This window comes from Rhineura floridana, chromosome 16 (genome assembly GCF_030035675.1).
Source record: "Rhineura floridana isolate rRhiFlo1 chromosome 16, rRhiFlo1.hap2, whole genome shotgun sequence".
Classification (NCBI taxonomy): domain Eukaryota; kingdom Metazoa; phylum Chordata; class Lepidosauria; order Squamata; family Rhineuridae; genus Rhineura; species Rhineura floridana.
Genome location: NC_084495.1, coordinates 7,232,088 through 7,249,859, shown reverse-complemented (window position 1 = coordinate 7,249,859; position 17,772 = coordinate 7,232,088).

The window sequence follows — 17,772 nt, the reverse complement described above, 5'->3', positions numbered from 1 at the left end:
ATGAGTCACAGTTGAGGAAAGTGCTCTGTTAATGTTTTTAGCTACATTTTCCCACCTGTGGTTTCTTTAATATATGGATGGAAAGGGTAACAAGATTGCCGTAAATTGCTTTTTAACATGTTTTTAAAGTTTTTTAAACAAAATATGTTTTAAATTGTTTTTTTTAAATGGTTTTAAATATGTTTTGTTTTAATATATTTTAAAGTCTGTTTTTAAAGATGTTTTTAGAGTGTTTTTAGTGGTTTTGTTTGCCGCCCTGGGCTCTTTCTGGGAGGAAGGGTGGGATATAAATGTAATCAATACATTTCTACCTTGATAGTGTTTGTCATGTTCAGCACTTTAATGTACAGAATTATTTACAGTCTTTGTTTACTTTCCCATCAATACTCTAAGAACACAAGTGGCTCTTTATCTCTCCCCATGGGAAACTCTCACTGAAGTGGAGAGGTTGGCCAGCTGGGGGGTCTGAGCAGGACCAGGGCCAGGGCCAGGGCCAGGCAAGCCAGGGCCTTTGGGCACCAGCCTGCCCTGGGCCGGTGGCACCAGAGCACAACCCTTCCATGCAGGCCACATGGGGCTAATAACCCCTCTCGCAGTCCCATCTTCCTCTATCGATCCTGTACATGACATGTGTGCTGCGCACGCATGCCCACCATCAACCAAGATGGCAACAGGGGCATTAGCCCCTTAGGGAAGCATCTTCCACCATCTTGGTTTATGGCAGGCAGGCACACACCGTACGCACAGCATTTACAATAGCGATAGAGATAGGTGGGGCATGCGTGGGCCTCACTAAGTATATGGGGGACAGGTGCCTGGGAGCTCCCACTCCGCGATCCACGGCAGGGTCAGGAGCTGCTGCTGTCACGAATTGCAGAACGGGAGCACTACCCTCTCACTCCAAAGGGCAGCCCCTCAGGGGCCCCTCTGGGCCACAGGGGCCCTCTGCCAGGGCCCAACCTCCAAGGATGGAAATGTGAGCGAAGGTCACGCAAGTCTTTCTGAAACACAGTGTGTTGGGTAACCACAATAAACTATGCTTTCTCATGATGCGAATGAGCTGCCTGCAGAGATTGGAAGCTTCCTGTTCCAATGAACCACAATGTGGTGTTATGCCCAAACCCTATGCTGTCGTTAAGCTGCATTATGCTTTTTTGAAACAAGCCAGCTTCATAAACCATAAAGTTGGTTTGTTTCTGCAGGGTCCAGCCAGGGGAATCCTCATCAGAGGAAGACCAGGAGGCTCCAGTCATGGACCCAGCCCTGGCGCAGGCTCCATCGGAGGGTGAGGAGCCCAGATCCTGTGACGAGGCCCAAGAGGGGCCGTCTGCACCTGGAGCACCTGCACCTGACATCAAGGCTGAACGGGTCCCAAGCCCAAGGGAGAGGTGTCCCCTCAAATGCCAGCTGGAGACCCAGCCCATCTGGAGGAGTGCTCAGTTGCAGGCCCAGACTCCTCGGGAGTAAAGGACTGGCTGCAGGTGATTCATAGGAGGCCGCTGAGGTTTGGGGTGTGGTTCAGCAGCTCCAGCTTAAACCCCCAGTGCTAGGCTGGAAGAGCTGCAGGAACAATCTCTACACACCAGCTCTGTAGTGGGACTGGCTGTTGATGGCTTGTTGATGCCGGACCGGCCGCTTGCCTTGCCCATGGACTCCTGACCTTGGGCTGCTCTGCTGTTATTCTTGCCTGACCCTTTTGTTGTTGTGGACTGGCTTGGGACCGGCCCTGGATACTGCCTCAGTGTTGCCCTCAACTGTATGAGCGCTGGGAAGTCTCTTGCCTCCTGAGGAGCCTGATGAGAACAGGGCCGTTTCAAACAAAACCAGGAGGTCACTATGGGCTGGATGCCTCATGCCCCCTGGAGTTCCTGCTCCTCCTCTTCACGGTTGCAGCCTAGCTGCTTCGTTGTCTGGCTCTGGCTGGCCCAGACAGCCGTGGCAGTGGTGAAGAGGAGGAGGAGGAGGGGATTCTGGGGCCTGCCAAGGGCCCTCCAAAACCTGGAGCTAAACAAACCATAGTTAGGGTTAGCCACAGTTTGTCAGGTTTGGGTGGCACAAATTGATAAAGCCAAAATGGAAGTGGACACTTCTGAACTCCCGTGTGGCCACGCCAGGGGCAGGGGATATGCTAGCCCGGGGGTGGGGAGCTAGGAACCGTAGCAGGTTCTGCTACCTAACAATCTAACCAGACTTCATGTTGATCCTTATTCACGGGGTCTTTTCTGTTGTGGGACCCCAACTTTGGACCCTCGATAGCCATTATTTAGTTAATTTATACTTACACACGCACACACACTGCAAAAAGCAGAATGGCCATTCCCCGCCCACCCACTCACTCCCCCCTCCACGAAGGCTGTTCCAGTCCTGCCCCACAATTAGGCTACCAGTGTTGGCTTATGATGTGTGGGAACATTCTGTGTTAGAATTGCTTTTTAATATGTTTTCAAACCTTTTAAAAAAAATGTTTTTAATGTTTTGTTTTAATGTCTGTTTTTATGATGTTTTAAAGTGTTTTTAGTGCTTTTGTTTGCCGCCCTGGGCTCCTGCTGGGAGGAAGGGCGGGATATTAATCAAATAATAAACAAACAAACATTGTGCAGAGTCTAAAATGTGCCTGGGCATGTTTCTTTTCATTATGGAGAAGGTCTGCGAGTCAGACACACAGGCCAGTTCTCAGGTACGAGGGTGCTAAATCCAGCCCAGCAGATCTACACGCCTGTGAAACTAGTCAAACGGCTGCCTGTGAGATGGATACAGGTCCAGAGTTCATGGTTCACATCACTAGACCACTCTCTTCAGCCAGCTAACGCTCACAATGACGCAAGAAACTTTCACAAACCCCGGCCCTCTCAGGTGGTTTTGGCTGCAGCAGCCCAGAGCTCATTGCATTGCTGCGTAGGGCAGAGCTGGCTAACGCCCGTCAAGGAAAACATTCTTTTGAACCATCTCCATCAAGAGCCTCTGCCCCACGTGGATGGGGAACCCCTGTGGAACCACTGGGTCTTTTTCTCTGGTAGATTCAGCCAGCAAATGGCATTGCCCTTCAACCTCAGCAAGCATATGATAAAAAGATTTCCCATCCTGACTGACCCAATGCAGATTTATTAGATACCTGAAAAGAGGCAGGACTTGGCAGAGAAAGGTCTGCAAAATTTGGCTAGGTTAGGGGAAGGGCTGTAGCTGACTGGAAGAGTACCTGTGCTCCACGGCATCTCCAGGTAGGGCTGGGCATGTTCCCTGTCTGAAATCCTGGAGACACTTTAGAGAATGCTGAGCTGGATGGACCTACCGCTTCCCTTTGAAGGCCACAGGATCGTGGTAGCGCATCGGCTAATGCAGAAGATCCCTGGTTCAGTCACCGGCACCTCCAGCTAAGACTGGGAGAAACCCTTGTTTGAAGCCCTGGAGAGCCACTGCTGGTGAATGTAGACAGTACTCAAGTGCAATAGACCAATGGTCTGAGTTGGTTTAAAGCAGCTTCCTGCGTCTGCCTGCTGTGACTTAATCCAGCAAAGCTAGTCATCCACAACCGAATCCCAGTAAAAGCACTGGTTTGGGATACAGGCTACAGTCCTGCACGCCTTTGCTTTGGGAGTAAGTCCCATGAACCAAATGAGGTGTATTATTTATTTATTACATTTATACCCCGCCTTTCTGTTCATGAAACCCAAGGCAGCTTGGAGGTCTCCCATCCAGGCACTGACCAGACCTGACCCTGCTTAGCTTCAGCAGAGAGGTGGCCTTACAGTATGTGCCTACAGACCATAGCCTGGGCTTAGTCCTGAATAGACTTGCGTCAGACTGCATTTTAACTGACCTAGACCTGCAGCCTAATTTTATTCAGAATTAAATTCCCATTGCATTCAGTGAGAGCTGCACCCAAGCAAATTTGCATAACCCTAATGCTCCCCCCCCCGTGGCTATTTTATCAGAGCTCCTAAACCCTACATGCAAAATCTTAAAAACTAAAAACCCCACACAGCACAAGCTGAACAGACTGTGTGGGTTCCTTTTGTTCCAGCCCCAGACAACAGTACTGACATCCACAAGAGCTGCCATATATTTAATCAATGTACTTATAGCCCACCTTGATTGCATGATGGCATTCAAGGGAACAGGCACAGGGGTTCCCCAGAGTCTCCCATCCAAGTACTGACCAGACCCAGACCTGCTTAGCTTCAGCAAGACTATGCAGCCTTGGGACTAGTGCATTAGCACAGGGTGCTTGCTTATATGTACCGCATCTCAAACCTCCTTTGGAGTGGTTCGGTCGGCAAAAAGTGAGTCAAGGATCATTTGTGTATTCAAAGACAAAACTGGCAGAAACAATTTCGTCTTCATTTGTTTGTGCTGGGAAAGGTGAACTGTCTGCTGGAGGAACTCATTGTAGCCAGTAAAGACCTTCCTCTTTCTAGGTTAGATAGTCAAACTTAAGGTGTTAGCATTGGTTCACAAGGTCCTAAACCGCTTGGGAAAGGTTACCTGAGAGAATGCCTTCTACTGTATAAACCATCCTGGTCACTGCAACTTGCAGAGGAGGCTCTATAAATCGCACCATGGCCTGTAGGCGTGCCTCTTCACAGCGGTGCAGAGGAGGGCTTTCTCTGTGGTGGCACCTACCTCATGGAATGATCTCTCCCTGGAGATGAGGCAGACCTCTACTCTGGCTTGTTTCTGCTCACAATTGAAAGCTCCCCTGTGTTTACCTTGGCATTGTGCTGGTCGTTATTAATGCAGGTTCCTGGTATGCATGGTTACTGCCATTGATGTTTTAACTTTATTTTATTGACCTGTTTTAGTGTTATTTCTCTTGTTGCTTTATTGGTCTGTGAACCATCATGTTATTTCTTTCATTTTGAAAGGCAGTATACACATTCTTTTAATAACCCACAGAAGAAAGATACAATGCTCCCAGAGCCACAAAAACAGCGGTTACAGGACTGTTTTTGACTATGCTACTTATATATTTAATGACTTTCACATACAGTGCCTTGCAAAAGTAATCAGACCCCTGGCCAGTGCTCTCATGTTACTTAATTACAAATGGTACATTGTAATTTTGTTCTATATGGTATTTTATTTTGAAACACCAAACCTCAAAATCCATTATTGTAAGGTGACACTGGGAAATGTTTGTAAGAAACATAAAAAAACCGAAATGTTGCTTGCATAAGTATTCAACCCACACACATTAATGTTTGGTAGAACCACCTTTCACTGCAATAACAGCTTTAAGTCTTTTGGGGTAGGTATGTACCAGCTTTGCACACAGTGTCAGAGGGATTTTATTTATTTATTTATTACATTTGTATACCGCCCCATAGCCGAAGCTCTCTGGGCGTTTTCCAACAATTTTGGCCCATTCTTCTTGGCAGATTCGCTCCAGGTGTTTGCGGCCTATTGCCGAAATAAAACACAAACACCATTCATTGGGTTAAATCATGGGCCACTTTATTAAACGGAATCAATTGGAATAATGAACCTGCAGAGGGGAAATCAAGTGCGGGAGCATTCTGATGATCCAGGCAAAGCCTGCTTGCAGCCATAGGGCGATCAAACCTTGCCTGAGCCCGGGGCTGCCCTGTGCCAGACCCCCAGCTCAGGCCACACCCAGAAGATGTGTAGGGGGTCCAACCCGCATCACCGCCCCCCGGAGCCGTGAAACTCCGAGCGGATGAGGCACGTTGGCCCCAAAGGCGGCCCGTGTTCTGCCCCCCGGGCCGTATAGCCCTGAGCTGCAGGCCCCCGGACCGCCAATCGCCCCCAAAGGTGCCTAAAGGTGTCACCTAGCTGCCCTTTCCCTTTAAACCTTTTCCCGCACTTCTTTGCCACAAGTGACCGTTGACATATTGAAGCTAAAAACACACCAATCAGCCTATTAACCCCAAAGGCACCCGTGCTAACCCTTGACCCGTCCCCCCAACCACAGTGTGGAGTAGGCAAAAGAAACCTGCCAGCAAAGCGAGGCAGGCAGGCCAAAAATTCCTAGTCGGCCCCGTAGCGACCAAATGAATCACACTGCAGTAGAGGGAGGGTCGGGCGGGCGCCGCCAAAATTCAAAGGAGGGCGGGAGGCTGGTGGAGTGGCCTTAAATGGCCTTCAGCTGCCCCGCCTCCTTACTGTGCGTCACGACGGCGCGCTGGCGCGCCACGTGCGCACGGACACACCCTTGATGGCGGCCTGGCTTCGGCAGCAGCCGCAAACACGCCCCTTTGCCCGGCAGGTACCGGGCACGGAACGGGATTGCGGCCTATTGCCGAAATAAAACACAAACACCATTCATTGGGTTAAATCATGGGCCACTTTATTAAACGGAATCAATTGGAATAATGAACCTGCAGAGGGGAAATCAAGTGCGGGAGCATTCTGATGATCCAGGCAAAGCCTGCTTGCAGCCATAGGGCGATCAAACCTTGCCTGAGCCCGGGGCTGCCCTGTGCCAGACCCCCAGCTCAGGCCACACCCAGAAGATGTGTAGGGGGTCCAACCCGCATCACCGCCCCCCGGAGCCGTGAAACTCCGAGCGGATGAGGCACGTTGGCCCCAAAGGCGGCCCGTGTTCTGCCCCCCGGGCCGTATAGCCCTGAGCTGCAGGCCCCCGGACCGCCAATCGCCCCCAAAGGTGCCTAAAGGTGTCACCTAGCTGCCCTTTCCCTTTAAACCTTTTCCCGCACTTCTTTGCCACAAAAGGGGGACAAGCCTCTGCTTAGTCTCCCTTTACCCCACACCCGATAAGAATCTCATGCAGACCCCTCTGCAGGTCCCTCAGGAGGATGGCATCGTTGCCTCCCGAACTGCATGTCCAAGCATGTCTGCCACTGAGTGCCTTGCCCTCCATGTCCGACCACAGCAGACAACCCAAGGCTACCGAGGCCTCGACTGCATGTCCTCACATGCCTGCCACTGAGGGCCTTGCCCTCCATGTCTGACCACAGCAGACGACCCAAGGCTACCGTGGCCTCAACTGCATGTCCTCACATGCCTGCCACTGAGGGCCTTGCCCTCCATGTCTGACCACAGCAGACGACCCGAGGCTACCAAGGCCTCAGCTGCATGTCCTCACATGCCTGCCACTGAGGGCCTTGCCCTTCCTGTCTGACCATAGCAGACGACCAGAGGCTATTGTGGCCTCAACTGCATGTTCTCACATGTCTTGCCCTTCAGTAACCTTCTGCCCAGAACCTGCTGGAACGACATGGGTAGGAGACCATTCCAGCGCATACTCTGTCGACCCAGTCACCAAACCATGGCCCACCATCAGAGGCCCAGCTGTGAACCAATGTGCGTTTGCGGCCCCAAGGCCAGCCTATGAGCTCATGCCATGGCTGCAGAGTAGACTGCGCGTCTGCTCCATCCCCGTCCAGCAACCTGCCAAAAACAGAAACAATCGTGAACAGTTGGGTCCCAGACCTTCAGACTCGCCCCTGGGGTGAATGTATTCCATGCGCCCCCTACTTCCACCTCCTAACGGCCTGCACCTGCATATACAAAACCAAATAGACCGTCCCAGGTAGGCAATTCCACTGCCAGGTAGGCAACCCCAATTCCGGAGGGGCATGGCCCTCAACCCCCCATGGGTCCGCTCCCAGGCATCGCGACACTAGACCGAAACTTTATGAGGGAAGATCGCTCCCCCTGAATATCAGGCAACCAGGCCTATAGCTTCCGGCCAAAAACACTATGTCGCCGTCATGGGGAAGTGTCCAGTCCAGGGGAGGGTAAAATAATGTGGAATGACTCTTGTACCCCTGGTCTGCCTGGAAACAAACCTTGGACCCCAGGATGGCTCGAAAGGAAGTCTGACCTGGCCCCAAACACCCCCACCCCCCATCCGGAAGGCTCCAAAATTAAGTGTGAGGGGTGCTACATGTAACCGCTGAGCTTTGAAGCATGATGGTCACAGGGCACCTCCCTGATCAACAATCCCTGGCGGGTCAGGTGAACATGGAGGGTGAGGATAAGGGGTATGGGGGTGTGCATGGGCCAGCTGGCCAGCACATGACATATCCCAAGACATGTGAATGGTCCTAAAGGCCCCCTGCAAGCCTACCTTGCGACACACTGGCAGACAAGCTTTACTCCTACCATCTGTGATGAATTCCAGGACGTGATTCCTAGGAATAGGCCACACTTTGCATAGCCCCTGCCATCCCCCAACTCCCAGGAATCCCCTCCTGCCCTGACCATCTCTGACTCCCCTCCTCCATCTCCCAGTATGCGGTATGGGACTAGCAGAGTCGGTCCTTCCTCTAACTGAAACACCATTGACGCACTGCAGGAACGGAGGGGGCCACACCGCAGGTTGGCGCATAAGGCAGCCAAAACCCTGAACCTGTGGTAAGGCTGTGAAATCCCTGTTATGGCACTATAAACCCCACCGCAGAAGGCCCCCAATACCTGAAGGGCAGAAAGCAACACTTTCCCAGCCCCTGAAAACTTCAGGATCTTGATCTGCAACAATTCAAGCTTTTCCCAGGCAGCCTACAGCCCTGGGTCCAAAAGTCGATTTTAATACCCTGGAAGGTGAACACTGGGGCAGGATCCTCCACTTCCCCAGCTGCCAAAAGAACTCCCCAGTTCATAGCTACGCTATAAACTGTGCCATCAAGCGCTAACATGCACCCAAAGTCTGCCCTACCCGAGAACTGGACATCATGAAAATAGTGCCCCACCGCTTCTGGGGCCTCTCGTCTCCTGGCTGTCCCTTCCAAGAAGGGGCTGAAGTGCTCCATGCAAGAATACAGCAGCCCATAGGTAATGCTCTGCTGCATAGTTGACCTAAAAAGCAAAACTCAGCAGCTCAAAATCCACCATGTGTAACAGCTGGCAACGCAGGCAGATTAGCTGCCACACTTGCCCATAAGGCATCTCTGCCACAGGTGCGCACTATATTGAATGAAGTGTAGTGCACTGTGCATAGACTATCTGGTATGAAGCCATCACTGACTGACCCCACTTGTATGACGGATGGTGAATCAGGTAGACTTTGCCCACTGCCACTTTGGGCACTATACGGGGGGGGCACTGAGAGAGCAGAGGTAGGGGATGATGGGAAGGGGCCAATAACCCTGCCCGACTGTATGTCTTCATCAATTGTCCCCTGGACCAGTGCGTCCATAGGATCCGGAAAACCGCATAATAAAGAAAAACCACATCATAAAATGAGTCTCCCCATAACTGGGCAGTCTGCAAGCAAGGTCCATAGCCCTCGAGCGTAGCTGGGAAGGGACACTTTTCTCAAGCAGCCTCTGCTGGGGGCTGCTTCCCACTCCTTTGGGGGGCCCTGGCCCCACATATCCTTCTGGCTTGTTGTTGTGCCTTTAATAGCAGGTTCGTATTCAGCAGTTATTAGATGGCATGGAGTTAAGCAATGTCATCTTCTAATGTCTGCAGATCAAATGACTCTTAAAAGCACAGGACTAGAGGCCTGTAAAAAAAAAGGTGGGCACCTTATCTACAGACCAGTTTGTAAACTAGCTAAAGAGAAGATGCAAGCAAATGTGCAGCCTGCACGTGATTAATTCCATTATGTTTAAATAATTTACTCAGAGAAATATGAATTGGACCAATTCTATGCATACTTACTTATGAGAAAATCCCCGAGTGTATCGTTACTTCTTCCCCCGGAAGGGGGCATGTGATTGCACACGTACAGCAGAATCCTATGTGTGTTTACTCAGAATACCACAGATTAAATGGGTCTTAGGACAGAGGTTTATGGGACTTAACTGATGGAAAGGTTCATATATTTTTACCTGGGTTTTGAAGAACGTATTTGGGGGGGGGAGAAGCTTGACAGTGAAAAAAGGGGGGGATGAGTTCCCTTTGCATTTGGAGTTGAAGTAGTTTTGGAGGTGAGGTTGCAGCACTAACTGGGGGTCCCTACTGGCTCCTGCAGCCTCCTTTCTGTCTCCAGCTGCCCCCCACCCTCATCAAAAAGCCTCTGCTCTTTGTAATTACATTGCATTGCTCCAATCCAAATGGCCGCTACGTTATGACAGAGCATCTTTCTAGGTTATTCTGCAAAAGAAGTGGCGGCCACAGGCAGCAGGAGGGTGTGGGAGTGCAGGCAATTTTTTGGGGGGCCCTCTCATCTCAAGTTCTCCCTAATTGACTAACCCCTTCTCTGAACTTTCCTGGTTTGCAAAACAGTGAGGAAGTGGGATGGCCTTCTCAGTACATCCCTTAATAAAAGCATCCCCTCTCCAGCTGCCCCTGGAATGCCCCCAGTGTCAGATAGCCCACTACCTCTCTAGGTAATTGGTAACTGAAAAGTAACATTTAGTTTAAACTAAAAATACACTTCAGTATCAAGAAAAGGAGTCTATTCCTATTTTGCTTTCTGTAATGGGAAGGGGACCCCAATAGAAGTATCTCCTGGCCCTAACTGGAGGTTTGCCACCCATTACAGCATTGTGAGAGACATGTAGTGAGCAAGCGGCAATGTCAATTGCCACATAAAGTGTGGAACTGGACCTAAATACATAGAAGAGTAGAGAGACAGCTCTTCGTCTATGCATCATCCCTTTACCTGCTGCATTACTATGCTTAGAGAAACAGACAGGAGCTCTCCATGAATACTTGCCTCTATGTTCTGCACAGAAGCCTGCCTGCATAAATATTTTGTTTAGTTTAAATAGAAAATCCTTAAAATAACCTTTTCCCCTACTGTTCTTTTCAAATTATATTTAATCCATAAAAATGCTGACTGTGATTCACCTTCAGCTAAAGTAAACATTTCTCTCTGCATACTTAAAACACAGACACACATGCCCTGGGTTGCAAGACATATTTGGCCTTTTCAATCTCTCTTTTACTATCAGCATAGAATTAAATTTTAAACATTGTCTCTCCCCCTACTCCACATATTCCAGGTTTATGATAGAAAGTCTAGGGTACTATTTAACTAGAAGTAGGTTGTTGTGTTTCCCTTAATCCCAAACATTATTTCTATGCTAAATGATGGAATCAGAAGGTGATAGTTTGAAGGAAAGAAACAGGAGAGAGCAGAAGAGTATCAAAGGTGGCCCCATAGCAGTGCAGTTTGTTTAGGCCTGACATGTTCTGAATTAAAGATTCTTCCTCAGGGGTAACTGAAACTGAAACTGTAACTGGAAAGCCACCCGTGCCCCGCTGCGGCTGAAAGTCCTCACGCGTCTCGTCGCAGCCGCAAGGCCGGCCCATCAGAGGCCTCACCGCGGCTGAAAGTCCTCCCGTGCCTCGCCGCCGCTGGAAGTCCCCATGTGCCTCGTCGCAGCCGCGAGGCCGGCCCATCAAAGGCCTCACCGTGGCCGGAAGGCCTCCCGAGCCTCGCCGCGGCCCGAAGGCCCCTCGCGTCCCGCTGCCGCCGCTGCCCCCGCTAGGCCAGCGCACCAAAGGGCCCGCCGCGGCCGGAAGGCTCCCCGCGGCGCGCAGCAGCCGCCGCCACAAGGCCTCCGCCGCCAAAATTCAAAGGAGGGCGGGAGGCTGGTGGAGTGGCCTTAAATGGCCTTCAGCTGCCCCGCCTCCTTACTGTGCGTCACGACGGCGCGCTGGCGCGCCACGTGCGCACGGACACACCCTTGATGGCGGCCTGGCTTCGGCAGCAGCCGCAAACACGCCCCTTTGCCCGGCAGGTACCGGGCACGGAACGGGATTCAGGATGGTTGGAGTTGCTTGTGGACCGCAATTTTCAAAGAGCGCCACAGATTCTGAATGGGATTGAGATCAGGACTTTGACTGAGCCACTGTAGGACATTCACCTTTTTGTTCTTGAGCCACTCCAACGTTGCTTTGGCCTTGTGCTTGGGATCACTTCCTGCTGAAAAGTGAACTTCATCCCATGCTTCAGTTTTTTAGTGAACTGAAGCAGATTCTCTTGCAGTATTTCCCTGTAGTTTGCTCCATCCATTCTTCCTTCAATTTAAACAAGATGCCTAGTCCCTGCTGATGAGAAGCATCCCCACAGCATGATGCTGCCACCACCATACTTCACTGTAGGAATGGTGTGTCTTGAGGCATGGACAGTGTTAGGTTTGCACCACACATAGCTCTTTGAGTTTTGGCCAAAAAGTTCTCTCCTGGTCTCATCTGACCAGAAAACCTTTTCCCACATCGCAGCTGGAGCACTCTCATGATTTCTGGCAAACTCCAGACGTGCTTTCAGATGGTACTTTTTGAGTAACAGCTTCTTTCTTGCCACCCTCCCGTACAGGCCAGGGTTATGCAGAGCTCTTGATAGGGTTGACGGTGCACCATTACTCCACTCCCAGCCACTGAACTCTGTAGCTCCTTCCAAGTGATTGTTGGCCTCTCTGTGGCTTCTCTTGCAAGTCTCCTTCTTTTTTGAGCACTGAGGCTTGAGGGACGGCCTTTTCTTGGCAGTGCCTGGGTGATGTGATGCAGTTTCCACTTCCTGATTATTGATCCAACTGGGATATCCAAACACTTGGATATTATTTTGTACCCTTTTCCTAATCTATGCATTTGTATTACATTATCTCTCACTTGTGTAGAATGCTCTTTGGTCTTCATTTTCCTTCAGAGCCGCAGCCTGACCAATGATCCTTCAACGGGGGGGGGGGTTACCTGACAATGTGACGGCAACTGTAATTGTTTACAGTTGGAGTCCAATGGTAAGGTAATTGTGTCTTCGACAGGGCAATTTCTTTCATCTGTGCAAACTGGGAGCTTCCACAGCACAGGGGTTGAATACTTATACAAGCATCATGTTTCTGTTTTTTATGTTTCTTACAAACATTTCCCAACATAAAACCAATGTCACCTGACAATAATTGTTTTCAAGTTTCAGTGTTTCAAAATAAAATATACAGAATTAAATTACAATGTACCATCGGTAATTCAGTAATATGAGAGCATTCATCAGGGGTCTGAGTACTTTTGCAAGGCACTGTACATGCCTATATTCCACCTACGCATTCTTCTAAACATCTAATATCTAAAATACTCTATAAAATGTATAGATACAACATACTGTATAAGAACATAAGAAGAGCTTGCTAGATCAGGCGAGTGGCCCATCTAGTCCAGCATCCTTTTCTGTCAGTGGTCAACCAGATGCCTATGGGAAGCTCACAAGCTGGACCTGAGCATAACAGCACACTCCCCACTTGTGATGCCCAGCAAGCAGCACTCAGAGGCATGCTGCCTCCCACAGTGGAGGTGCAACATAGTCATCAGGGTCAGTAGCCATTTATATAATCTTATTCCCCATGAATTTGTCTAATCCTCTTCTAAAGCTATCCAAGTTGGCAGCTATTAGTCCCTTCCATAGTTTAACAATGCACTGCATGAAGAAGTCCTTTCTTTTCTTCTGTCCTGAATCTTCCAACATTCAGCTTCATTGCTTGTCCACCAGTTCTAGTGTTATGAGAGAGGGAGCAAAGCTTTTCTCTATCCACTTTCTCTATGCCATGCATAATTTTATACACTTCTGTCAGGTCACCTCTTACTCACCTTTTTGCTAAACTAAAAAGCCCCAAATGATGCAGCCTTTCCACATAGGGGAGTTGCTCCATCCTCTTGATGATTTTGGTTGCCTTTTTCTGAACCCTTTTTAACTCTACAATACATTTTCTGAGGTGAGGTAACCAGAACTCTATACATTAGATTTATATAATGTATCCTTAATATATAATAAATAGGATATAAACGCATGCACAAGAACTCATAATATCCTTTTCTTATATAACAATAGCATTCTGTCTGCTATAATCCCAGCCATTCCAAATCCTCTTCTTATATATTGCACAGCCGGCTTCCATTTGTCCAACTTTTCTATAGAATTTCAGTCTTTCTTTAGCGTTATTGTCAATTCAGCTATTGCTATCTGCTCCCAAAAACATGGAACCAGTTTTATTTCATTTGGTTTGCAACCATCTTTCTGTCCTTTTCCAAGCAGAGTCCTAACTAATGTTAATATATATAAATATAAAACTTGAATGTGTTAATTGTTTTATATCTGATCATTTACATTATTCACTAAACATAACAATGGGTTAATCAAACAGAGCTCCCCAAAATCTAGTTAATAATTGAAATTACCATCCTCCAAAATCTTTTAGCTTTCCAGCATTTCCACCAGCTGTGTATAAAAACTCCCTTTCATCTCCTCCCTTTCCACTGACCCCTACCATTTTGCTTCTCCGTGGTGATCACTGGCACCCTAAAACCGTCTTAATGCAGTTTTCTTTGTATTACAGTTTTCTGTAATTTGTGACAGGTGAAATTTGAGCCTAAGTGTCAGCTCTGCGCTGAGACAGCAGTGCAGGCGGGGGCTGGAAATTCCTGGGTATTTACCAGGATGGGAAAGTCCTTAGCTGGCAGCCTGGTCGTAAATCTGCCAGGCTAACGAGGATGAAGCATGATAAGGGTAAGGCCCTTTCCAAGCTTACGTGCCAACCCAGAAGTCCAGAAGCAAGGTCAGTAGAGGTTAGGGTTGCCAGGTCGGAGCCATCCAAAAACCTAAGAAAATGGGGGTGGGCCCTAGTGACGTCACGAGGCGGGCCCTAGTGACGTCATGGGGCGGGCCCTAGTGACATCATGGGGCGGGCCCTAGTGATATCATTAAGCATGATACATTGTATCAACCACAGTTGCTTGGAGCATGCCATTCAAAAAAAATTCTCTGGAGATTAAAATAGAAATCTTACCTAAAATAGGGTGTTCCTAGGTCCATCTGAAGCGACAAGGTCATTCTTTCTCACAAGCTTAGGGTGATGCAAAATGGAAATGGACTGCCTTCAAGTTGGTCCCAGATAGGGTCTTCATGGTAAGCAGTATTCAGACAGAGGTGTTTTACTATTGCCTTCCTCTGAGTCTGAGAGGCAGTGACTGGCCCAAGATCACCCAGGGAGCTTCATGGCTGTGTGAGGATTCGAACCCTGGTCTGCCAGGTCACAGTTCAATGCCTTTAGGGAACATTTAATCTCGCTTACTTCCTTCTGGCAAGAAGGGTTTACGTGCCCTCAGGCCAGGCCATTATTGGAAGAAAGGAGCCTAGTGTTGCAGAGATGTTAGATGGGAGCACAGATGGATGCCCCTGAAGGCAGCAACTGTAAACATGCTTATTAAGGAACTAAGCCCCATAGAACTCAATAGGACTTACTTCTGAGTAGATATGGTTGCAGCCATGTTAAGGACAAGGGAGGGCATTCTAGGCAAGCAGTTGGCAACTGCCTGTCAGCATTGTGCTGTTGCTAAGACTTGACTGGGGATCATCCACAAAGTTATCCATAAGGCACTGCAACTTTATGTGTTGGCTGGCTACTGCAGTGGGTGTCCCCTAATATTTATGGCCATACAAGCAGGGTGAGTGTAGGCAGCAATTGCCTTTCTACTTTACAAGGCCTTTTATAGGACCGACAGGCAGCAGGAGAGAGGGGAGGACCAGAAAAATTAAAAAAAATAAAAATAAAGGAAGAGAGCGCCTCCTCCTAAGCAATAAGCATGTGCACTGTGCAGAGCACCTGCCTCTGTTTCCCCCCGAAGCCGCCCCACCCAATCTCGACGCCAGGGCCTTCTGGGCCAGGCAACCTTGGTGATCTCTGGGCTGCTTCAGCCCCAGCACCTCTCTGCCCTCCCCCCCCCTGAGAAAAATCAACTCATTTGAAATGTGGTGTTGGAGGAGAGCTTTGCGGATACCATGGTCTGCAAAACAGACAAATAATTGGGTGTCAGAACAAATTAAACCAGAACGATCACTAGAAGCTAAAATGATGAAACTGAGGTTATCATACTTTGGACACATCATGAGAAGACAGGATTCACTAGAAAAGACAATAACGCTGGGAAAAACAGAAGGGAGCAGAAAAAGAGGAAGACCAAACAAGAGATGGATTGATTTTATAAAGGAAGCCACAGACCTGAACTTACAAGATCTGAACAGGGTGGTTCTTGACAGATGCTCTTGGAAGACGCTGATTCATAGGGTCAACATAAGTCGTAATAGACTTGAAGGCACATAACAACAACAAAGAACAAATTAAATCAGAACTGTCACTAGAAGCTAAAATGATGAAACTGAGGTTATATTTTGGACACATCATGAGAAGACAGGATTCACTAGAAAAGATAATAATGCTGGGAAAAACAGAAGGAAGTAGAAAAAGAGGAAGGCCAAACAAGAGATGGATTGATTCCATAAAGGAAGCCACAGACCTGAACTTACAAGATCTGAACAGGGTGGTTCATGACAGATGCTCTTGGAGGTCACTGATTCGTAGGGTCGCCATAAGTCATAATCGACTTGAAGGCACATAACAACAACAAATAGCTCCCAAATATCTCCCAAACGTGTCCCTTGCTTCTGATTGCATGGGACAAGAGAGTATGTGACCTATAGCTGTTCATTCACACAATATGCCACCATGGTTTAGCATTACATCTGAACATAACTACTCTGTCTTCAACAGCGGCCAAACAAATTACTTCAAATGCCCATAAGCAAATCAGGATGTGCCAACCAGAGGTATACAGCCTCTGAATGTAGATTCCATTTAGCTATCATGTGCTTGATACACATAATCCTTCACAGATGCATCTTTTTTTTTAAGCCATCCAAATTAGTGGCCATCCAGCCCTGAATTCCTTAACTTGATTGCATGTTGTACAAAAAGACACTTTATTTTCTTTCTACTTCTAACCAGAGATGTAGTCATCCAGGGTTGTGGGGGGGTCATAGACCCCTTACTTTTTTGGGCTATGAGAGAACTAGAAAAGGTCCTCAAATGCAAAGATGTATCACTGAACACTAAAGTCAGGATCATTCAGACCATGGTATTCCCGATCTCTACATATGGATGTGAAAGTTGGACAGTAAAAAAAGTGAGTAAGAGAAAAATCAACTCATTTGAAATGTGGTGTTAAAGGAGAGCTTCGTAGATACCATGGACTGCAAAAAAAACAAATAATTGGGTGTGAGAACAAATTAAACCCGAACTGTCATTAGAAACTAAAATGATGAAACTGAAGTTATCATACTTTGGACACATCATGAGAAGACATGATTCACTTGAAAAGACAATAAAGCTGGGAAAAACAGAAGGGAGTAGAAAAAGAGGAAGGCCAAACAAGAGATGGATTGATTCCATAAAGGAAGCCACAGACCTGAACTTACAAGATCTGAACAGGGTGGTTCATGACAGCTGCTATTTTGTGCTTGCAGTACAGAACACTTCAAACAGGCTTTTGTGGTGGATTAGGTTTTATTATTATTGGTTGAGATTTTAATATTTTAATGTAACTATATGTTTTAATTTTGTACGTCGCCCAGAGTGGCTGGATTGCCAGCCAGATGGGCAACTAATAAATTTAATAAACAAACAAACAAACAAATATAGCTGTTGGTTATACAAGGGATGTGTGTGTGGTTCATTGTATGAGACTTTTAGGAAAATGTATGAGGCACAAGGGGAGCCTGATTTTTCTGTATTCCTAAGACTAGAGTAGCATGATAGCATCCTGCACTTTTGATACTACTCTCTCTAGTACTATATATAAAAATGACTTGTTAAGCAGTTTTGTGCCAGCTCCTGAATCTTTTTCAAGTCCATTTCATATGACAGTTTGCACAACTCAGCCCTGGTTTGGAGGACAAAACTTTTTGGGCTGTTCCACAGTAGGGATCCATCCTGTTTGTTTCCAGCTCCTGTCTGCATCATGTTCTAATCCTTATTTCTTTGCTGGTGGAGGATGTCAGAGTAATATTCAACAGCTCTGCAGAGTTCCTGCCTTATACTTGGCAGAGACTGTAACTGTTTTTGTAATATGTTT